This window comes from Neopelma chrysocephalum, unplaced genomic scaffold, assembly GCF_003984885.1.
Source record: "Neopelma chrysocephalum unplaced genomic scaffold, ASM398488v2 Primary Assembly neopelma1_73b, whole genome shotgun sequence".
In the NCBI taxonomy this organism is placed as follows: domain Eukaryota; kingdom Metazoa; phylum Chordata; class Aves; order Passeriformes; family Pipridae; genus Neopelma; species Neopelma chrysocephalum.
In genome coordinates, this window is record NW_020897734.1 from 7,054,877 (window position 1) to 7,079,693 (window position 24,817).

At 36.2% G+C, this 24,817-nt stretch overlaps 1 protein-coding gene across 3 annotated transcripts in view; it reads right to left on the reverse strand.

Moving 5' to 3' along the window:
• Positions 1–24,817, reverse strand: part of PCDH11X (protocadherin 11 X-linked) — a 459,785-nt gene that overhangs the window by 429,023 nt on the left and 5,945 nt on the right. The gene's annotated exons all lie outside the window — the stretch shown is intronic.

A 24,817-nucleotide genomic window follows, 5' to 3' on the forward strand; every position in this document is an offset into this window, starting at 1 on the left:
ATGGAATTGGCTGTTGCAGTTTCAACATTGGCTTCTATTCTAAGCTCGAGCACCAGTGGCTGCTGTGAGCAGAGTGTGAAAATGGCCCTGTATCTATGTATCACATCCAGTCCTGCAGCAGAGACACTGGGATTATTTGCAAAGTGTTTAATCATTTATAATTCTTCCATTTGAAGAAATGGCCAATAGCATTAGCCATGCAAGCCTCTGTGGGCTAATGTAATTAGTCTTACGCATTTTAAGACCAGATAGAATGGTATTAGAAAGAATGGAGGACCATTTTAATTGGATGATGGCAAAATCCCTCTAAGCACTATGGCTGTCTCCTGTGTTCAAAATCCTTTAAAAAGTTCACAGATTCCAATTGTTTTCTGCAGCAACAGTATTGCTATCTAAATTATATTAAATGTGTCAGCTCATTTCCAGAGCAAAAATGATAAAAGCGCATTCAACTTCAGCAAAGCTGATCACTTTAAAGAAAAATATAAGATAATTAAAAGCTGTTACAACTGACAATACAACACTGCAGCTTCAAAATTCTTCCCTAATTACAGCTGCTAACTTTTAATAGCAACTGTAACAGTGAGTCAGATTTGACACTACAATAGCATCCCAACCTCTTATTCGGGAGAAAGGCTCTCGGGGAAAATACAATTACAAGGTGAGCATGTCCAGCCAAGACCATTGCAAGTTTTGAAAAGCCTGTGATTGCTTTCATTTTTTGGTCTTGTTGAGAAACCTAGATTAGTTGCCCTTTGTTTGAATGCAGTCCTTTTAACAAGGTCGAATGTAACCAAGTGGAGCTGATTCCCAGAAAACATTAAGGGGCCTTAAAGGGAATGGGCACTGCTCCTTGAAAAGACCTTCTTCCATAGGTTATTTCTTAGCCAAACATAGGGCTCATATAAATAGCTTTATACCATTCCTGTTCTTGTAGAGTATTTGCATGACAGGATAAAAGAAGGGCGTTCTGGAGCACACTGTACTTCTGGGTTTTGTATTAATTAACCTTTTCTTAGTTTGATATTAATAAGTTAGAAAGGCAGAGAAATTCTGAAACTGATACAGCAGAAAGACAGTGGGTTTTTTGCTCTCCAAGAATATAGCATTTCCACTGTTTTTAACAGGAATTAAAGAAGGGATGAAAACAGAAATTAGAGCCAGTTAAGCTTTTTCTCAGCTGTACATTAGGAGCTGTTGACTCCTGGTCTCCCACTCAGCCTGACTGAAGATCAGTGTGCCACCTTTAGGATTGTGCAACTGGCATTTCTTTCTACAAAAGGAGGACACAAAAGCAGAAAGGTGTGAATTCCTTATCTGTGCAAACTGACATAATTCCCATGATGGATGTTTTGTCCAGAACCTGGGAAGACATTATAGGTCTGTGTTTTATCATTTACCTACAGGTTTAAAATGTTAAGGCTACACATCTCTCTCTATCCTTGTATGTACTGAGAGGTATGTATTGTATCTGACAACCTTTGAACCAAAGTGCTTTTTGAAACCAAATCACTTTCAGTGATTTCAGTGATTTTCATCCATCACTGAGAATTTGCTTATATGAAGTAGCTCCTCCAGACAGTGTTGGTGATGCAATGCACAGAGAAATTGCAAAATATCTTATGAAAAGAAAAACACATAAAATTTAATCAGTGGTCTACTACACCAAAAAGAATGATAAGAACATTCTAAGATCAATACAGTATTAGAATAAAAACTGAATGAAATTCTTTCCTCAGATAGTCAGCAGTTTAGGTTTGTCAAATTAATGGGCAATTCTTTGTGGACTCCATGGCTTATCCTGTCAGGTTCTCACATTAAGCAAAATTACTATGAAATAATTCTTTCTGAGGAAATCTTTTGGCTTAAAGTTAATGCCAGCATTCAGGTATGGAAGATTAATTTCTGTAGAGTTTGACCCGAGACACCTCCAAGCAGACAGAAGAGTAGAGGAACATAATACCAGGATTTTCAATCTCCAAAGTATCTTCTGGTGTGTGGTACTGAATAATTCCCTAAGAGTGATGCAGAGCTATTTTGAGAAAGTGTTTTTTTTCAGGCCTCACCCGGTTTTAAAAGTAATTGAAGAGGAACAATTCATCCCCTTTAAAGTATCCCAAGAGTAGAAGTTTTAGTCAAAAAGAACTTCTGAGAGCAAACAAGGAAGGATCTAAAAGAAAAATACCCGAGGGATCATATCTCAGACACAAATATTTTTTTTTAAATTACAGGTGCTCATAATTACTTGTAAGGGAGAAAACTAATTATGGCAGTCTTCAGGGAGCTTAAACATGGTAAATACTGAGAGAAAGCAGCCTGGGTTTTTGAAAGTTATTTGTGTACTTTGCTTACACTTTCAGTCCATGGTGGCATGTAAGCATCCCTGTTTTTTTTTCCTTTCATTTTATTGTTACACATATTTCAATCTATGTTAAATAATGAGAAATAACCATAGTCCTTTCCAAATTTCCTTCTTTTAAAAGTTTTAAAGGGTTTTCTTCTTATAAACAGAGAATATTCCCATGCTCAGTGAGTGAACACATGAAATCTCATGTTCATCAACAATATATTTAAGCCATGATGGAAAAATGTAATGTGATTTAATTTTTTTTCATAAGAACAAATGTGCTCTTGTACTGAGACAAACAGTGAACACTTAAACATTTTTCATATATTCCTGTGCAAAATTGCAGTTGTACCAGAATATACTATATAATAAGAGAAACAGATGTGGCTTAAAAGATCAAATTAAAACATTTAGAATGACTAATTGTGTTTTGAATAAGGCTTTTGCATATGTCCTAGCTATTGGTATCTTCTATATATTATGTATTGAGTCATTCTTCAGACTCAAATTACCACAACCCCAAGGAAAATGTGTAAAAGCTACAAGCAATGTGTCCTTTTCTATGTATCATCTATGTTGGCAAAATAAGGAACAGAGAAGCAAAAAATCTGTTTTACTGTATATTACTTAGCTAGTAGATAAGTATAGCATGTCTGGATTACTCAGTGAATTCTAGGATTAATCACAATAAATTAGAATTAAGTATTTTTTTTACACAATAAACTATGACTGCTTAGCACTGTGGTTTATCACACATGGTTTCCAGTTCATGTCAGGCAGGAGTCCATGAGCTTTAAAAATCTCTTCTTCCACTGACTTTAGTGAAACAGAAAGTATGGAAAAATGGAATGAATGAAAATAAACATTTTTTTTCATAGGATCTCCGTTCTTTCAATCATCTACCTGTTTCAAACACAAAAATATTTCAAACCAAAGAAATTCTACCTCAGTATAATCCCAATAAAGCCAACAGCATAGAGATATAATTAATATTAAAGAGCAGTACACCCATGTACTATATTATTTTGATTTGCATTGACCTTCCATTGACTTGGACAAGATTTCCATCGCCCCAGTTTGATTGGAGTCAACTTTAATTTTGACATTGTGAAAGATTCCCTATTACAGTATTTCAGACCTTGTATCACTCAAAAACATTTCCATAGCAAAAATTCTGCTGTCTAAAAGTCATAAACTGTTTCTAATATTGTGGCATCACAAATTTTGTCCCCTAAATGCTTAATTTGGTAACAACAAGTAAGTCTGCTTGCTGCAGTGACTGTCATGGACTCAGTGTTTATTATGTACCTTAAAAGCACAGCCCCTCAGAGGTGAAATCCTGTGAGTGAGCAGTTAAAGGCCTTTTTCATTATCAGCTTTTTACTTGGTAGAGCTAATTAAGTGATAGATTAGGTCTAATTCTAATATTCTTTTTTGTAAACTTTCCTCTTAGATCTAGATTCATTTGAATTTGTAACAAACAGTCTCATTATCCATTCCTTCCAGGTCCCAGTGACAAATTCTTAAATGATCACTCAGTAATTAATTAACAGAAAGTAGCTACACCTCACTGAATTTGGCAAACTGTCTCTAGTTATATGAGTATATTAATTAAGAGATTCCCACATATTATTTGATCAGTTATAGCAGCCTAGAAGTCTAGTTATAGGTAAAAACAATATTAAAAATATGACTATTCAGCTATTAAAAATATTTTCAGCATGTTAATTTTTATGATGATACTCAGTTTCTTTGAAAAACTTCTCTTTTTTTTTAAGTAAGGCTACTCTGATTTTTAAAATATACCATTGGATGGTCTATTTCAGTAATAGTGATTAAGCAAAGTCATTGAAGAAACACCATTTCCAGATGTTTTTCCAGTATAGAGGAGTGATCTTAAAACTAGGTTTGTTAGATATTCAGGTTTCCCTCTGAAAAGCTGGCTGGATAATCAAGCTCTGTGATCAGTCCTTAAAGAACTAATTTAAGAATAATATCCTTCTGGCTCCCAAGCTGACAGAATGAAATAAAGATTGTCACCAAACAATCTGGATCTGCTAGTGACAAAGGAAGCAAATAGGTGTGTGATGACCCGTGGCATCCTTTCCTGTGATGACCAGGGACTAGTGACACTCAACCAAGATCCTGAGGGACAAAGGGAGGCAAGTAGCCAAGGACAGAAGCTGGACTTTCAGAGGACAGACTTCAGCTTGGGCAGGGGTTTCTTTTGGGTGGGTGAGACCCTGTATGAGGCAGGTCTGAAAGGAAAAGGATCTCAAGAGAGCTGGAAAACCTTTAAGGGCGATCTTCTGCAAGCAGAACACTCCATTCCCAGGAAAATAAGCATATATACCCATAAGACTTGTTTGGTTTCTCAGGGAACTCATGGCTGAGCTCCAGAACAGAAAGGACACACACAGGATGTGAAAGTGAAGACAGACAAGAGAAACTTTGCCTCAGTCTTTGTCTTTAGGAAAAGGTTTTTGAGCCTAAAGAAAGGTTCAAGGAGTAAGGGAACTACCAACATGGAAATAATCCCAGGAGGGCAGAGTCAGGCCTTTTACTGAGGTGCACAGTGATGGAACAAGAGACAGGCTCAAAACTGAAATGAGGAAGGCCCTGACTGCATATTATGGCTCAAAAAAAAAAAAGTCCCTTGGGATAATCAAGCATTGGAGCAGGTTGCCAGGAGAGGCTGTGGAATCAATCTGCATGCAGGTTAAGACCTGACTGGACAGAGCCTAAAGCAATCAGACTTGAATTCCCTGCTGATATTGCTCTGAGCAGACGGAGATCGGACTAGAAACTCCCAGGGTTTCTTCCTGTGTGAATTATTCTGATTCTATAAAAATTTAATCACAAGGATAAGACACAGGTATAAGTATGAGCTTGATTTGTGGAATGCAGTACTTCCATTTCTTTAATCTTGTGCCAGGGTAAAGGTATGAAAAACCCCTTCAGAGCTATTACATTTGTGTCAGGTCAAAAAGTCTGTGTCAGTTTTTTACTGTGAGTCAAAGATTGCCAAAGACAAAAACTTGATGTGTATTTGCATAATTGAAAAGGTAAAAATTGCTCTTCAGAACTATTTAAAATAATTCTTTGCAGTATCAGGCTTATTGGGCATGTTTTTCCTTCCTGCTAATGAAAATGATTTGAACCATGCAAAGAGGTTCACCTTTAATCCCAAATACTGTTTCAATGGAAAAAAAAAGTAACTATTTTGTGTGCATTATACATTCATTAAACTAGTCAGCATCCCTTGAAAACTGGAAAATTTCCTAGGAAATAAGGGAGGAGGCAATTCCTCACATGTGTAAATAGCACTTAATACTGTAGTATATGGTTACCGTAGTGCAACCATAGGTCTCTGTTTTCAGTGAGAAAAAATATTCATTCCCACCATCAAGTAAGTTAAATATCTGCATAAAGCAAATACTTTCCACATCTTGCAAATTTAAAAATCACTGATTCAAGGAGAGAATCTACAGAACTGTTTTATATTAATTTCAGTTTTCTGTGATGCAAATACATATCAATTCCCTAAACTTTTTATTAGAACTTTGAACAATATTTATATGAACCCCCAAACACAATGAGAATTTTCAGGTGTTAGGGCTTCACCCTGCAGTGCTTGTAGACAAACAGCCAGAGGACTTCTGTCCCTCAGATTATTGTCACTCCTGTTCCATAATGATCAGCTTAGGAACTTAGAGTTGTGTTCTGTCTATGCATTGAGGAATGACAAAATCATCATACAAAGAAATTGTAACAAAGTGGAATGAGAATCTTGCCTTTAAATATGGAATTAAACATGGATCAGGTACAAGTATTTGATTTTCAAAAAAACCTCTCAAATCTTAAGCAACATTTTAAGCAGTGATAAATTCAGATTTATTTTTGAAGTTGTATTTGTGTACCATCATGACCATTTTATACAATTTCCCTTGATAAATGGATTAGTACCCCACAATCATAAATAAGTATGTTATTTTCATTTGTTAATAGAGTAAATGTGGTAACAGAAATTGGTACACATTTTGTCTAAATATAATTCCAAAGAAAACAAACGAACAAAAAAAAATCTGCATCTTAACTTTATGGCTGCAAACTTTTTACATGGATGGAATATATAAAGGATGTAATATTTCCAGTCAGAAGTTAGAAGTACCTCAGAAAATTTCTCATGCTAGAGAAGGTAAAAAAGAGACAGAAAATAGATTTTCCCCCCAAACTTATCAGAAATTATAGCCAGTAGGCGATCGTGCTTTAACTTTAAAAACGTGCCCGAACTGTCTGACTTTCTGCCTTTACCTTCCAGCAGGGTTTATTTTTGGTTCCTTTCCAACAGAAAAATGGACTATGAGATTCTCTTCAGGTTTAAAATAATTAGTAAACCCTTAGAATACTCATTATAAATAGATCAAAGCTTCCACCCAAGTTCAATACAAAGGCAAGCCTTTTAGATCAAACTTGAACTACCACCCATCCCACATACGTCCTGCTGATATCTTACTTTGGGTTCTGTTAAATTATTAACACCAAAATACTGAATAATTCATTGTTTAAAGAAAAATAACAAGAAACTTCATTTATACAACTTTTATACCAATTAGATTTTCTCTTTTCTTCTTTCCTTTTTAATCTGGAGTCCTTTTTCGCTGTAAATTCAATGGTTTAATCCCTTATTTATAGTGAAAGAAAACTAAAGGTAATTAGGAAGCCAAGAAAATGCAAGCAGGAGGCATTAGGCATTAATTGAAAAGGTAAAATGAAGATGTTTGGAATGATGAAACTCTCTTACTCTGCCAACAAGTACCTGGAATTCTCGATGACACTTCTAGATGTCCAGAATTAATGCAATCAGGAATACTAATGCTACCACATAGGAGTAACAGACAAGACTGTCCCTGGAGGTTACTCTCATCCATAATATCCAAAATATAAAAGAAGCTACACTGGGAATCTGAATTCTAGAAAGAATTATATAGCTTTTTATAAATCAGAACATTCTCTTCCATGCAGAGTCCGTAGTTAGAATGGGAAACAGTCAATAACAATTGTATGGAACATACTTGGCCAAACCATTTCCAAAATACATCAGGGCTGAAATACCACAAAGAGTGCAAAAGGAGAAAAATATTTGAATCTCTGTGCCTCCAGAATTTATGAAAAATTAGAAATGAAAATTAGACTCAGCTTATAAAAATAATAAGAAAAAGGAGTTTATCAATCAGCTGGCAGCTCTCATTGCTGGCACATTCCTTCGTGGTCTCTGCCACAAACATTTCAGTCTCCACACAGGGACACTCTCCCTGCCTTGTGCCTGGCTTGTGTGCTCAGCACTTATGAATCAGAGCAACCCCTTTAATAACAAAGTAACAGATACATTGAACAAGTTCATAAAAGAAAACACCCTTTCACAAGCCATTAGTCCAAATTATCAGTATATGTAAAAATACAGGATCAGTGCATAAAAATGAACACACTGCAAGTGCCTCGTCCTTCACCAGCAAAAGTACTACACTGAAACACAGGTACTACAAGGGATAACTTAAATTCATAGCTTTGAAAAGAATTTCTGTGATTTATTGGGTAGGTTTCAGGCAATTTCTGACATATATTACCAATGTGAAAGTAGCCAATAAAATCAAACCTCTGTTTTGCCAATATTTTCTTTGGACTTGGAGATATCTGTAGGTAGAAAGGACAGATTTTGCCCTAAGATGTAATATCATATTCTAGATTATGTTTCCCTCTTAGGTCTTTTTTTTCTCCTTTCCAAATTGCAAAGGATGTAATAATACAGAGGTAAGAAATCCATAGTAATCTTTTTCATGTCAGGATAAGAAAAAGTACTTTATACCTGTTGTCCAGGAATGAAGTTATTCATTGCATTCATTTTATATTCTTAGGCCAGATTCTTCAGGCCAGAATCATGTATTTATGTTTGTAAAAACCTCCATCAATCAAGACCAATGAGAACTTTTTAATTCTTTATAATGTAAATTCTAAACATCGAGTAACTTTAGTTTCCAAACATCTGATATTACTCACTTATTATTTATGTCAGACACAATATTTGATATGTTGAGTCATTACCTTCATAAATAATTAAATAAATATAATTGAAATCATTTAAAAATAAAATACAGGGTATAGAATTTGTCTATATTACTGTGTAACAGCTCAAACTAAATAGGGAGAGGTTCTGGGACACTTTCTAGTTGGATGGGTTGAAGCTGAAATGTATTTTTATTTAAATAGGAATGGAAATTTTTGCTACATCACCATATTCAGATTAACTGATAGTTCTAAAAGACCAAATGAGTCCTCTACATTGAAAAGTAGCCTCAAAAAACAAAGTCTCATTATCTAAACTGTTACAATTCCTTTAGGAAACATGATACTAATTTTAGCTGATATTCATGCAATAAATCTGCTTTATACACACTCACATGTATTTACAATGTTTTTAAAGGTGTTTTTCCCACAGAAAAACAAAATATAAAAATTATTTGGCAGATGAACCAAAAAGTATTTCCTCTGAGATGTGAGTAACTCCTGGATTCTGATCCAACTCTGGCTTTCAAACCAGTTTCATACACAACTTTCAGTCAATTCACACACACCAGAGTGTGGCTGCACACCCCTCTCATTACCATTAACTGACAACTGCAAAGCAAGGTACATTATTCCTCATAAAACTTTGGGAATTTAATCATTCTTCCAGGATGGAAGATTTGGAGGTAAATCTTGCAGTAATCTTAATGGGAATTCCATGCATAAAAATGTGCATGAATATCAAATTCTAAGAATATAGATTTTTGGTTTAAAAGTTTCTCATTTCCTTTTCAATGTGCATGCAAATCAGCATGGTTAAGCATAAATTGAAAAGGAATTTAGAGAGATTACTGTGTTAAGGCATATAAAAGGATATTCACGTGACAACACAGAATCAGGGACTATGGAAGGAAGAGCTTTACAAGGTCTGTTCAACTAACAAATGTGATTTCTCCTCTCTTTGATTTGCTTTGTAAGGAATACAAGATCATAACTCAGCTCCTTGGTTTCTGTACTTAAAGACACTGTATTGCTCAACTGGTTGCCAGTTCTGCTAGTCAGAAATGGTCTGTCACACACTTCACTTTTAGGATCTCAGTTCTCAGTATTCTGTGGTTTTCCTCCCATAATTTCCACAACAAAGTATTACAATTCACTGTAGTCATACATTCAAGGAACAGTTCGTTCTGAATTCAGGCAATGGGCTTCTGGAAGTTAATGTTACAAAAAGTAACATTAAAGACAGTTTAATTTCATATTTCACCAGAAAGTAATTTCATTTAAGTCACTGTAAGTGCCCTGGTATAAAAAGAGCATAAATGGAAGGACAAGCAGATTATATTCATTTTAAACTTCATTTTCAGAGCACCAAAATGTATGTAAAATGATGTTGCTTCTCCAGCAAAGAGTTCTTTGGGGTGCCAGGCAAGCTGATACACAAATATTTTTATGAAGCTTTATTTTTTTATTTGCTGTGTTTTGTTTGGTATCATCATTGCTGGATTCTTGTTGGTTTTATGCTGGGTTTGGGAGTCAGTCACTGATGCCTGTAACTGGCACATTTCTTCAAGGCAGCAGCAAAAGCAGCACTTTATACAAGCCCTTGTAGATAATTTTAGATAATTTCCTTCCTCTTTTCTATTTTTGGAAACATATTTAGGTGATAGGAACTAACGCTGAACAAATTAATAAACAGCAAATGAATGTTTGTTATGCAGAAAGAATCTATACAATTGTATCCATCAATATCAAGCTCTAACAGCAATGAACACTTCATTGCAGGTATTCCTGGCAATTAATAGCCAGATGAGTTTGCTTGATTACTGCAAGCCAGCAGTTTCTTTCAGTCTGTCAATAATCCCTGAAATCCTTTATGCTCAATCACTGTTGCTTAAATGATATTAATTTTGATTGAATGCCATGTTGTGCCACTTTGTTGAAGACCCACAGGTACTGATGTGTGACTTAAGATTCTGGCTTTTCACAGTTCTCCTTGTCTGCCATTTGATTTTATCATTTGATGACTTCCTATATATCTATAGATCAGAAAAGGCAAATGGAATCCATGAATATAGACATTTACAACAAAATGTAGACCCAGCTTTAACAAAAATGGCAACAATACAGGTATTAAAAAGAGAACCTAATGCAGGTGCACTGGCATAGAGCATCACAAACAATGCCAAATCTCTGTGAATAATTCACATTTTCATTGTCTATGCAAGGCACCTCACAAGAAATGCATAGCATAGCTGTGCTCAAATACTTCAGCTCTGAAAATTTGCATCTAAGACTTTAACATTGAAAGAACAAAGTAATGTATCACTATGGGAATCTGCTGGAGTTTGGAAATCTTCAGTAGTCTATCAATTCTTTGCTGTCAAGAGAAATTTTTATATTTATCTACTTGGGAAGGAAAACATAAAAAAATGTAAGTTCTGAGATGTGTGAGAAAATTATTTTTTGCAATACAATCTTATCCCTTTCCCATCCTCTTTACAAGATTTAAATGGTCTGTAGGTACGTATATGAAAAGGACTATGCAGTGAGGTGTTTGCAACAAGAGTCACAACTGTTAAGAGCTACAAGTTCTCTTGCAGTTTTCACATACTCATAGGAGTAAGACTAGATTTGAAAAACAATTCTGTTAGTTACAATTTTAACAATCTCTAAGAATTTTACTGGCCATGTTCAATCTGCACATACTGGTTTATGCAGCAGGCAGAGAATCATGTGGGTGAGCACAGAAGAGAATCTTAAATCTGAACCTTATCAGGTGAATTTTAGCAAGATGGTTCTGTGTTCCCTTTTGCACACCATACATTTATTTATTGTTAGCATTAGCATTTCACATTATGCTGTAAAGCTGTTTAGAGCTCAAGCCAAGATCTTTGCAATATGTGAAAATACACATTACTATTTCCAAAATAGTAAATATTTATGGGACACAGATAAGAGTCATGGCTGTAGGATTTGGGAGCCTAAAGCCTTGCATATTTTTAACTTTGGTGGCAGATTCTTGATTAATGTTCTCAAAGCTTGAATCATCAAATAAGTGAGATGATTCAGATATATGTGCAAGATATGTAGCAAACAGTATTCTGCTAATAGAAGTTGGATCCTATGGCACCCTACACCTACAGTACAGCAAGACCCATCAAAGGAGCTCATTATCACAACAGGAAAGCTGAAACTCACATGTCAGTCATGCAAAAAGAAAAATCAAAGCCCTACAGCAGTGTGGTAAAAATACCAGTGATCAAGATACACCAGTGTAGAACGACAGAGTATTGCACAGTTTGCTTCCTCTGGATTTGCTTCTTTTTTTAATCACAGTCCAACATTGTATTCTACAATAAAACTATGTTTAACAACCTTGGAAACAGAACAGACAACTAACAGCATTCTGCTTAGTCCCCCACTGTGACTTTGTAGGAAGTCACTGAATCCTTCATGTTGGAACGGTCCTTAAAAGGGCTGCAGTCCAATCTCCTGCACAGAGATGTGTCAGTACCCAACTCAGACCAGATTGCTTCAGGCTTTGGCCAGTTGGTCCTTAAAAAACTCTAAGGGCAGAGATTTTACAGTGTTTCTGGGCAATTTGTTTCATTGTCTTCATGTGGTAAATCCACATTCCAGAAGTGAACAGAACCAAGTAATGAATGACTCACATTCAACTTTGAGTATTGTTTTAAGCAACTTGTTGGGGTTTTTTTCCCCTCTTACTGGGACAAAGACTCATTTACTCTATTACACAGACATGTCTCAGGGCCACACAGTCATGCTGGTAACTAGTAATTGAGAACAACAATCACCCAAAAAAATCATCAGTGATTCCGCATGGGTGACACTTCTGTAAGCATTATACTGGTCGCCAGGTTGAACAACAATCTGTATGCATACTTAATATGCAGACACCTTATAAATAGCTAATAAATGATTAAATGAAATTGCTGTTTTCATAATGAATTAGTACAAGATCTGTTGTACATAATGTTTGGAATATTTAAATGGTTTAACATACTCCAGTTATAAGTACTCTGCAGCTGGCTCTTACAACAGAGATTCATCATTTAAGTATTTTTAAACTGTTTATATGTGTCATTACAATATGGCAGAACCTGTTTAATTATTTTTTTTAAATCATTTGTAATTACTGGGGTCAAACCACAGACTGGTTCTCTGAAAAAAAACAACCAAACTAACAATGGTTCCCTCTCTGGGCAGAACGGAACAGAGCAGAAATGGGGGCTTGATTTGCATCACACTTGAATCTAAACTGCAGCAGCTGCTGCATTTGATCAAGACAAAATTTCTTTCCCCAGATCTCATTCTGGGAAGTAAGATGTCATTTTTTTCTAAATCAGCTGTGAAGCTGAGCCTGGTTACATAACACACACTCTTCCCAAGTTTACAGGATGCTGTATTTGCCCAAGAGAGACTTGGATCACGTACAAATTTTGTTCTGAATCTCCAGTAATTCTCCCACAAACTTCCAGTGCCTGTGGAGTTACAATGTGTTCAGGGGTACAGACCAATACTGTAAACACTTGAAGGGTAAAGGGAAAATTTTGGCTGCTCCAAGATCATTCTTTTCCAAGCTGAGGGATCCTTCCATGTATATCTCTGTGGTTTAGACCCTGAACACTTCCAAACCTCACACTAGGCATCACTGCTCTTATTCCATGAAAAAGACATTATGGAAGAGGGTAATCAAAATATATTTTCCATATTTGATATTGGATCTATGTTTTGTGGCAATCAATCTGTAAGAATGTGCACAGAACACAAGATACCATGTACTCTGGAAGTGTCTGTCACTTGCTATCTGAACATACAGGTGAAGAAAAGTGAAACAACACTGGTGGTGTCAGGTGAGGCAGCATTTCTGTCATACTGATAACTGGCACACTAATCACAACTGTAAAGAAAAAAAGAAGAATAAACTGCCCTTAACATTGTACTAAAAATCTTCTCTGTATAGAAAAGCTCTGCAACAATGAAAAAAGCATTGCTGGCAGTCCGAGGCAGCCCCTACAATGAAGCAATAATTTGTACAACTGCAGACAGAGCAATTTCTAATGAAAGTAAATGCAGAGTTAAACGGCCTCTTCCCAACCCCATGGACAACACCACGTGTATGGCACATACAGTGTTTTCTTTCAAGGTGCACTGAACCATGACAAACATGCATTGTTTTACATAGATACAATTTCACACACAAATTGTCATCACTCTGGTCCTTCAGCCATTATTAGAGTGAGGCAAGTTTACTTAGGGTTGAGTTGAGTCTCTGTGAATTTTACACCCGTCTCCCCCTTTCTACAGTTTCACCACATTTTGCCTGAAAATAAGCTAGAAGGGCTTTGTCTTCCTTTCTGCTAAAACCTGTATCTCATTTCCCTTCAGCAAGTTTTGCCAGTCACAGGACACCATTGATCTTATAGTGCCCTGGCTACTACTAAAATAAAGACATACAGAAAAAAAATACATGAATATTCATGAGCTGAATATTGAAGAAACTGTACACTTCTGCATATTAAAACCAAGTTCCTTTTCTTGAATTATCATGCCCTGTCTTTACAGAAATGAAACAGACTGGGGATAGGTTTGGGTAACCTTTCCTGAAGATATTTAACAGTAGGATTCCTACCCTATAAACTTGCAAACATGTCATATAGCTATTAAACAAGGCTTTGATCTTAAGGTATGTTGGTGGCATTGGGTAGGATATTGTAGACTTCAAGCCTCCTAAGGAGAATTCTTATGGGAATATTTCCCCCCTTTGAATTTTGTACACAGCAAATACTGTGAGGGATGCACTTCTGTACCCCACACATCACTGTTCTCTTCAGTAAAAACCAGCAGTCTTCTGTGCTAGAACTACTACTGCTATCCCATGCTTTGGTAAAAGTATCTCACTTGTACTAAAACACCAATAAATCTTTTGATGTTGCCATAAGGAGACCATCAATCAAAACCAGACTGAACTGTAACATCAGCTTCCCTAAAACCTTAGTTTCAAAGACCAGAGCTAATCTGCCAGCTTCCACACTTCCCCTGTTCAGCCAATCAGTTTGACACTGTTCAACTCTGCACTTCTGCTTTTGCCTCTTAAGCACTTTGCATTAGAACCATCAATTTGATCTGAACATTTTAGCATTTTCCTTCAGCACTTGGGTGCTTCTCCATGAGAATTTGATGTTTTGCCTTGGTTTGTGTTCCCTGCTAGCTTGGCATTTGGATATTGTCAGTACTTCAGTGTCTTGCCTCAGAGCTTCTCCTTATTGCGAAGCTCCATCGCCACATTTCTTTGAACACATTCCGTTCATCCTGGCACTTTGCCTTGGTATTGCAGCATATTCATCTCAGTACTGTGGTGTTCCAACCATGCACTTCCACAACCCCTCCAGCACGACTACCAAGTTCTCCTCCAAGATTCTGCTCTAATTCTTTCCTACCCAGGTGGTTCTTCTCAGCCCCATTGTAAATTTTCCACAATTAAGGCAGACATGGCTCAGACAGCAGCACAACCCTGTGCTCCCAGGTAACACCAGGCACTCTCCTCTGTCCCTTCACCCCATCCAAAATAAAATGGGCAAAAATGAATGAATGACTGAATGATCATCAGCTCCTTACACAGTATATCCAAGGCTAAGGTCTCTTGGTGATCAGTGTTGGTGCTTTCTTTTGGAAAGAAATAGTCACATAGAATTCCAAATTTTGATAGACTACCTCTTCCTCAGTCAGGATCAAGTTGTCATGAAACTGATTGTTTCATGAAAAAAAATACACTAATACAGATCAATTTACCAACCTTTTTCCAAAGTTGGCCACTTCACTGAGCAATCCATGCAAAAGTTAATACATTAGACATTCTCAAAACAAACTAAGCATCTCTTAAACTCTGAAAATATTTTGTTTCATTAAATACACCAAGTTGAATTTTTGTATACGCCTGAAAAACAGAGATACTGTAACTTTGAGTGGCATATGCTAGATACAATCCATGTTATTTTTAAGTTAGCACAGCTCAACTGACAAGATGTGCAGATTCATATAGTTGTAAGAAAGCCTTATACATATATGAATGTTTACTCGAGATACTGTAAATATATTCAGCTCTCTTAACACTGTATTTATTTTTGAAGGAAAAAAAATATCCAGGATTACAAATTCCTTCCTATAAAAACTTGTTCAAAAAAACAGTGGCAGGTTTGGCTTTGGAGTTTTTCCCATCATCTCAGTGATCTGTTTGTTAGAGTTCTACCAGCAACACGCTGGTCAGTAAGATGAGAGAATCACATCAGGACCCCATCACAAGCCATCCAACTTTTAAAACTTACTCTTCAGTAAGTGCTGTGCAAGAGAAGGAAAAAAAATACAACAAGCAACGAACAACATTCTTATTACAGTCCTCATCGTGTCCTGAAAGCAGCAGGGTTCTGAGCTAATGGCAACATGCAGCTATTTACAACTTGTTAATCTTAATGCTGGGCCTATAGAGCCAAACTGTCTGTGCACTAGCTGGCATTTTTCCTAAAATCTTGCAAGCCTTTGTGAAGGAAATAGTCATAGGATTGCAAATCATCTTTTGGCACATATTGCTTTCATAGCAAGAAATGTTCCTTTCAGGGCCCATATCTGTGGAGAGGTAGGAGTCAGTGGGAGACAAACAGGCTCAGAAAGGTGGCAGTGGATAATGGATACATAAAAATTGGCAAAATGCTTTCCAGTCATCTAGAGAAATGACAGTACAAATGTAAATTCTTGTAAAAGGAAACATAAAGAACATAAGATCTAACACACACCACTGATATTTAAGACATACCCAAACACAACGCCAGCACAAAACACGTCACAAGGCTTTTTCATTAATCTTCCACCAACAGGTCACATCACAAAAATGATTCTACAGGAATGAGTGCATTCCTTTACATTTTCTGACATTTCAGTCTTAAGCTGGAGCAGACCTGACGTCCTCATTCTTGCCTTGATTTACCTTCATCCTCGGCCACACTGTTACAAATGCCATGGCTGAGGTCTGCTCAAGAGGATTCTGCTCATGGGTATTTCAGGTCAGAGATGAATTTTCACTGGGACTGCTTCATGAAGAAGCTTGTTCAAAGCCTTTAAGCTCAATGTTTAGCTCAGACCAAGGACATAAGTTACAACTTTTATGACCACAGCATGTCCATGCATAGACATAGAAACACACACACACACTTCTAATAGAAAAAAACAGAACAGAATAAAATTCAACGCACATACACTTATGCAGGAAAAAATAAATAGTATGGGGCAGGTAGTATTTATAAAATACTAAGAAAATTCAGCAGAAGTATCAATCCTCTTGGTGCCAGAGTGATTTCATTTTGGAGTCTTGAATATTTCCAGTATGACAATAGGCTCAGATTCACAGTCATGTACTAAACTGGTAACATCATGTTGTGCATGGCAGTGTCAGCTGAAATGCACACTGTTCGTAATGATGAGGCACTGTGAATACAGCACTTTATTATGCATATTATTTGCAAAGGGGTGACCTCTTGGAAAGCTGAATGACTGTGAAACTACTTCTGTTATGTCCAACAGATGCAGTTGGGACACAGTTCACATTTCATTGTTTTCCAAGTTTTCAGTCCATTTGTGCTTCACTGAAGAGTTACACCACCAAAACAAAACTAACACCAAAATTCACCCCAACTACAAACTGTCTTCTCCACGGCAGGCCTGGAGTTTTCTGAAGAAGCAGGAGATATTAACTACAAAAATATGTTCAGTGGAATCTTAGGTGACCAATTAAAATGTTTGAAGGAACGATTCTTCATTTATTAGTTTAGAAATATTTTTTGAGCAGTATATTCAAAACTGTTCCCTTCACTGCCTCTGCAATACTCCAGATTAAAAGAAAACGATTAACCAAACTGTTTCATCACAAATTATAAACTTTGTCTAGCATGCTGCTGGGTCAGTCAAGCTTCAGTGCGTAATCAAGGGTACGAAGTGCCTCGTGGAAAGGCAAATCTTTTAGCAGCCCTGTGCTGTCACTTTTTAGATTTACCAAAAAAGTAACTCATGTGAGGATTGAGCCAGGGTTCTTTGAATTTATTTATTTAATCTACAGACCTCTTATCAATTAATTTTTATTTGATTTAGAAAAGCAGATTTTCAACACAAGGCCCTCCAAGTTGATTATCTATGCAGTAAGGATTATTTTCTTCCACTCTAATGCTTTTTTTAATCTAGAAATGAAGGAAATATTTGTCTCAAGCTTCTTCCCTTCAAATTCAGATCAATGCTGTCTTACCTATAAAATTCTCCAAAGAAAACAGTGGAACTGGTTCTCATCTTGCAAACAGACTTACTTTTAATCATACGTATTTCACTGCAGACTGCAGCAGTACAGACCATTTAAAGACAAAGAGCTCTTTGGTCTGTAAATCATCTTCAGGGTTTCTGTTTCAGAATAAGTGTACAGATAACTCACATTCATCTTCTCTTTAATGATTACTCCCAGTAGAATGTTTACAGCTTTTTTAACCTGTAAATCTGATGAATCTCTCAAGAGATTCATTAAAAACTTGAACAGGATTTTCTTCTCCTACAACAAACAATACTCTGGTAGCACTTTCTAATAATGAACACATTCAAGGGAAATTGAAAATCTGTGATTTCCCTGTGGTTATACAGCCCATACATACATCTATGATGGTAGCTATACATTTAAATTGCACTCTCTTGCCTAGATATTATTGCAATGATATATTTTTTTTTTTTTTGGGTAATACAAAGAAGGGAAGGATCAGAACAACTGTCTGTGTTCTGAATTTCTGGGTACCATCATATATTTTCATATATTGTAGTTCCACCAATACAAAACCAAACAGAATCTGTTTGTGTGTGTGCCTTATCCAGAGTATTCAATATGAAGTTTCTACACTGAACACTTGTAATGTCTTAATTAAGACAGTGTGGATTAGCACCAGAATAGTGTAAGTAGCTCACTTTATATCCAAAGCTGACCATGTACAGTTCTGTGTTCTATTCCTTGACCATCAGTCAAGGAGTAGCTTTTGCTGAATTACCACCAGTTCACTCTGGTTCATCAGGCCATTTCTGCTACAAAGACTTATCTCATCAAATAGCCCATTCCTAAATACAAGATGGAAAAAAGTAATTGGTAAATGTTCCCAGTCGAAGGCAAAAATAGAAACTGAAATGATAAAGAGTAACTGAAAACCAGTTCATCCCCTCCTCCAGACAGGGAAAAAAAATTGAAAAAATTATTTTCTGCTGGAGATGACTAATTATATTGACATTTTTTATATTCAGCACCATCAGGGTTGATAATCTCAAAGCAAGTCTAAGCCCTATGCTAAAATATGTGCTAACGAGTAGAGAGTGAATGTTGCAGATCTCTTCCTATGGTACACACTTTTCCTATAGAATATTCTGCATATTTAGAATATTCTTTACATTTACAAAATACTGTAGATCAACACTTCATTATTAAATTTTCTAGTGATGCAAAACCAGTCCCTACGTAAGATGCCTCCTGGAATTCAGGGAAACTTTGATTTAGCTCCTTGGCCTACCAAAGATTTCCCTGTACACCATCTGCTCTTTTCATTTATTTAAAATCCACATCTGCAGGGTTCTGAAAATATCAGACTGAGAGTGTCTAATGGTACAAATGCAATACACATTTTACCACACATTAATTAAGACAAACAAATAATTAGGATAAGAAGCTTTCCTCAATGCAATCTGAAGGAAACAGTCCATGATTGTGGAACAACTTGGTTTAGTGACCAACAAACTGCATGCAGCTGACATTTATTGAAATATTTCATAACACCTAAGTATTTTTTAAGGGAAACAAAGTGTTCTTTTTGAGACAGCAGAAACAAAATGGTACAGCAAGAGTCAAGGCTGGAAAACACTGAGTATGTTCAGGATTCTGCTGAGCTTTCAGTTTAAATTGGTCCAAATAAACCAACACAGACCCACAGAAGTAATTTTTAACCTAAATTTCAGTTAGATTTAGTATATGCAGTGTTATGATCCTTTAAGATATTTAAAAAAATACCAATTACATGTTCCACAGGCAGCATGGAAAGTAAGTGAAAGTATCTGACATTAAGAAATACTCTAATCTACCTTTAACAACAACAATCATGAAATGCTGGTTCAGGTTCAGGCACCTTCATTGCTTTCCAGTGCACAATTTTTGTTTGACTGTGTGCTTCGATAAAAAATTCCATGATGAAACAAGGAGTAAATTAGAGCTTCTGTAACAGTAAAGATCCTTTTTAGAGATTTTTAAGAATCTTGGTTTCATTTACAGTGGTCTTCTATGTACTGAAAGTACTTAAAGTTCTCTCCATAAAAATATTGTCTATTCTCAAACTGGTTTTATTCTCTTTTCCTCACAGTCACACATTGTTAAGTCCCTCTCCAGAAACTGCATTTCTTGCATTTTTTTAGGGGACTTGTCAATCAACCTCCAGACACTCTTGTAGTCAAGAGCACTAAACCATCAACATGAAGCATCAGCAGAACACTCCTCACAAATACAAACAAAATTACACCGGAACAAATGTGTCCACCCAAGAAAGCCCTCAGGAAAAACTAAATTAACAAGTTTGTCTTACAGCTCTGAATGTCAAGTAACTTAGGTTTTGTAGGACTAAGGGAAAAAAATCAGCCTCGGATTTTCTTGCCCTCAGCTCTGTTAATAAAGCTGAGGGTTCTGCTTTCCAGTTGGCTTTTACAGAAGAACAAAAACACACAACAGGACTGTCTCAGAAAGAGAAAGGAAACCAGAAAGTGTTTCATAGATCAAAAGTTGTACTTCAACCTGTATTCAGAACAGCACAGTACAAAGACAGCGAAGAAGCGACCTGTTGAAGTGGCAGCCTGCCTGTATAACCCCAGCTGAAGGAGGCCTCCAAAATTACACTAAATAGCACACACTGAGCCAGGAATAGTAACCAATGCTGAGATCCACATCCCAGCACAAAAATAACAGCTCTCTTCTGTTCACTAGTAGGTTCCTCCTCCTGTCCTGCTCCTCTCTTCTTCACTACCTGAACAAGCAGAACAGTAAGGACATAGCAAGCTCCTGAATTTCAGCCAAAAAATCACAATTGAGACAAAGCAAAAAGGTGTGACCTATATAGAGGAGACAAAGTCTTTTTAAAGAACCAAAGAGAAGTTCAGACTGGAAGACACCTCTAGAGAGCCTGTCTAGCCAAACCTGCTTAAAGCTTCTAAGTTACATCAGGTTGCTTGGGGCCTTAGGTCAAGCTTTGAAAATTTCCAGTGATTCTTCTGAATATTAAGTGAACGTTTTTGTAGTGTGCAAAAAGGAGAAACTGTTTCAAGTATTTCTTTTGGTTCACTACCAAGATTATTTCATGTGCTTTCACCACTTCATATCACTAGGAAACTCAGATAAGTACAGAGTTTGCAGTCAGGAAATATAAAATGGCAAAGGATCTGGTGCAAATTAGGACGCTGAATGTAGCCTAAAATCACACTGATGTCAAGGACATCAGGTAACTCTTCATTTTGACAGAAATATGTAACTCCAACTAGGGCTCCCATTTACAGAGTCCTTCATAAAAATGAGTAGGATCTCCAAAAGCCGAGAAAGAGAACAGCTGTTGCCAGCCCACAAAGGATTTGACATGTTTCTCCCTCCAAAAGTTACAGCTGAAGTTGTAAGAAATACACCAGTCCAAGAGTGTGTATTAAAAGAAAAGGAAAGGAGGAAAATCTGCCACAAATGAGGTTCACAAAGTGATGCATGGCATCCTAAATCTGGTCTTTTGGATCACAAAATAGTCTGTTAAAAATGCTAATTTCCTCAGCCATCAGACTAAGACATATCTGAGCATATCTAACTTTTGTGAGGCTTATCAACAGGTATTTTACTACCATAGTAACCCCGTGAAGTTGTTTCCAAGAGTATTTTCATTTCAACTTCACTTTTCCTTAGAGGTTTTCTACAGTTTATCTGTCTTTCCCAACAGACATACTTGTAATGCCACAGTGTTAGATATTTATCATCTACACAAAACCACATGTAGAGCAGGTAGAGGTGTCCTGACCAAGTTATCACTTTAATAACTAAAGCATCCCGAATTTTTCAGAAAGTTGGTTGATTAATACCTCCATCAACCACTGCCTCACAGTCCAGCAGATCAGCAAAGTGGTGACTTTGCTTCAGTAATGACTAAATCAAGACCCAGATCCAATACTCTGAAGTGACTGCATTTCCAGAATTTAGTTAATCCTGCAGTAGCCACCCAGTACCACCTGCCAGCCTCCCTTAAATCACTTACTCTAAACCTTTTTCCAATGATTTCTTTCGAGCTTTTTTAGCGTTTATAATACAATAGAGTCTAAAAGTACTGCACCTGCCAAAATGAATTACATGTAAAGAGCTGAGACCGTACACATTTTTTGCAGACTGATGTTGTACAATTTGTGATTCAGACATTATTTTTTAAATACTCTTCTTTGTTAAGTGCAGTACAACAAAAATACAAACACTGGCATGAAGTGGACTCATAACAAATGGCATTTATATGAAGCCAGATTAGGCTTTCGTTGAACTTGACAGGAAAATATTCTGGGTTTTTATGTTTTCCCATCGGTGTTAAATAATAACCAAATTCTGAAACCCGCATTATCAAGATAAAAAGTATCCACAGGAAGCAGCTATGAGACAGTTGACCCAGTATATGAAGCTAAGCAGTCCCAAATAGCAATAATACCTTGTTAATTAGGATTTTTTTAGTAATTTAAAAGTACCCTACACAGTGATTCCAAAGAGCACCACTCAAACACAGCATTGAAGCCGAACTCCATTCATGTTAGGAACTGAATCTGAGCTGTGTAATGCAATACAACCACAAAAAAAGCTGTTCCAGCACAACAAATTTACCAGTATATTTACTTTTTTTTTTCCAACTTAATGAATAATACAATGGATTTCAGGTTTGGCTCACCATTCTATATGGAATCTATGATTCTATGAAGAAAAATTAACTATTTTTATCATAAATTCTGGCAAATTTCAGCCAGTTCTTTTTCTTTCTACAAACTTCCTTTAATGTTTTAACTTCTGTTTATTGCCTCAGTTTGTCTGACTGGATTTTAAAGTTTAGATTAAGAGAAAGTAGAAAGAATCTCTTTTTCTGACTTTAATTCTTTCTTAGTGTGATTGTCTTAAAAAATAACTGTCACTTTTTCCAGTGCTGGAGGTTCCACTCAGTTAACTGGACAGGCTGGGTGATGCTTAAAAATGTCTGTTTGATGAGCCACAAAATACAGGGTGTTAAATAAGTAATTGGCCCCAAACTCAACTCTCATCCTGACACAATAGATTAATTAATATGACAATGAATGATTAATCTATGATTAATTTTCTAATTCTTCTGCTGCTCCTCTTCCTCTTTAAGTGTTTAAAATCTACTTGAGTAAAATAAAGTTATTAAAAGGACATAATTATTCCTTTAAAAAGTTTATTTTGTGCAACCCTGGTAAAGACTGGTAACGTTTTAGTTCAAATTCACAGTTTCCTTTTAGGTTTTGGATAGAATAATCATACTCGGGTTTCACCATATTTTGAACATTGAATATGACTAGATTTAATGTCCTTAATATTCAAAGAAATTTAAGAAAACACAGATGAGGTACAGGCTGTTACTATAACCAGATATTAACAAAAATAGCACTGAGTGCAAAAACACTTCAAAGATTCCAAAAGCAGGGAAGTTTTGGGCTCTGTCAGAAACTAACTCACTTTGAAAATGGAACTTACACACCCAAACTATGGAAGTCCTTTGGAAAATATTAATCCTGCTCAGTTCCATAGTAAAATTTATTAATTTACTGCTTTTCAACTTCAATTAACAAACTTAATTCAAAGACAAATTCGTAGAATTTAAAAAGAGAGAAAGAGTGGGTGCCACGTAGATTCAATTTTCTTTGTTTTCAGTGCCAGAAGAAAGCAGGAATTTTTAAGTGCTTTCATTAAAACATTCAAAACTCTTTAGAGAGTCACTGGTATTTAGTCACCAAGAATCTCTCTCCCTTTAGCACACAAGTTTCAGGTTGTTCAGTGACGCCCAAAGCTCAGCACTGACACAGAGCTACAGCCACAAGATGTTACTGGCTCACAGCTCACAGGAGGCTGCCAGTGTTTGACATAATCAACCTTATTCCTCAGCTCAGAACACAACAGTTTCTGACCAGAGACACAAGTGATGCATTTCTTTGAAAGTCTTTGGTTTCTGACTCGCATTCATTTTTTTAAAGCGGTCAATTTTATTTTTTTTCGTGATATGCCAAATGTCTTTTTTCTCCCCATTTCCATCTTGAAACACCTTAAGTTAATGTTCTGTGAACTGATCTCAAATATACTTTGCATTATGCTTTAGGGTACCTCCAGAGCAGTTCATGGAAATGGTTTTCTTTCTACATGTAGATAAAGCCAAACAGTGAAAGACACAAACTAACTGATATTTGACCAAGCATGTTGTCAAAAAATAAATAACTGTACAACTCTGTAGCCTTTGGAAGAGAGATTTTAAACTATTTTTTTTGCTAAGAAAGTGTGATTTAAGGTGTTCTCCTAGATATATTGTCTTTTTATAGGGCTTATATATGAAAAATGAGAGGGTGTGGAAGAATATGTGAATATCAAATATGTTACAATAGTTCCATTTTGTAGTTGTCATTATTCCAGGCTGATTATATGCAATTAAAATACACTTATTTCCTAGTATCTAAGGACCCTTCTGTAACTTCCATTGCTCAGATTTCACTAATGCCATAAACAACTACACATGTATAAGTGTGAGATTTTTTCCTGAAGTTTCTGGTGGAGTAATAAAAGATAAAGAAGTAATAACTGTTACTTCAGCTGCTATTTTGTCAGAGGATCAGGCCATTCTCAATTATCTTAGAAAACTGTAACAAACAAACTGGGACAACAAAACCCTTGATTTACCTTATATACAATTTTCTTTAATAAGTCATAAAATTACAGATCTCCTGAACATGAATTTTAAACAGAGCTCTCTGATAATGAGACATGAACGCACACGTGTCTGACAAGCACTTCACTGATCTCTTGTAGCAGAGTCTCGGTTACAGGAAATTATTACAAAACCTTTCACTGGAAACCATTCATTCTGGTAGAGTCTCACATGAAGACAAGGCAGGGAGATGAACAGAAAATGAATGTTATGCATTTCTTTCCCAATTTTGCATCCCCAAAAATATTACTGTGTTGCCTTGTACTCTACATTTTGATTTACAACGCTGCCATGTACATTTTCTAAGAGTCAGTTAAATGACTGACAAAGTAAAACCATTATTCCATAGCTT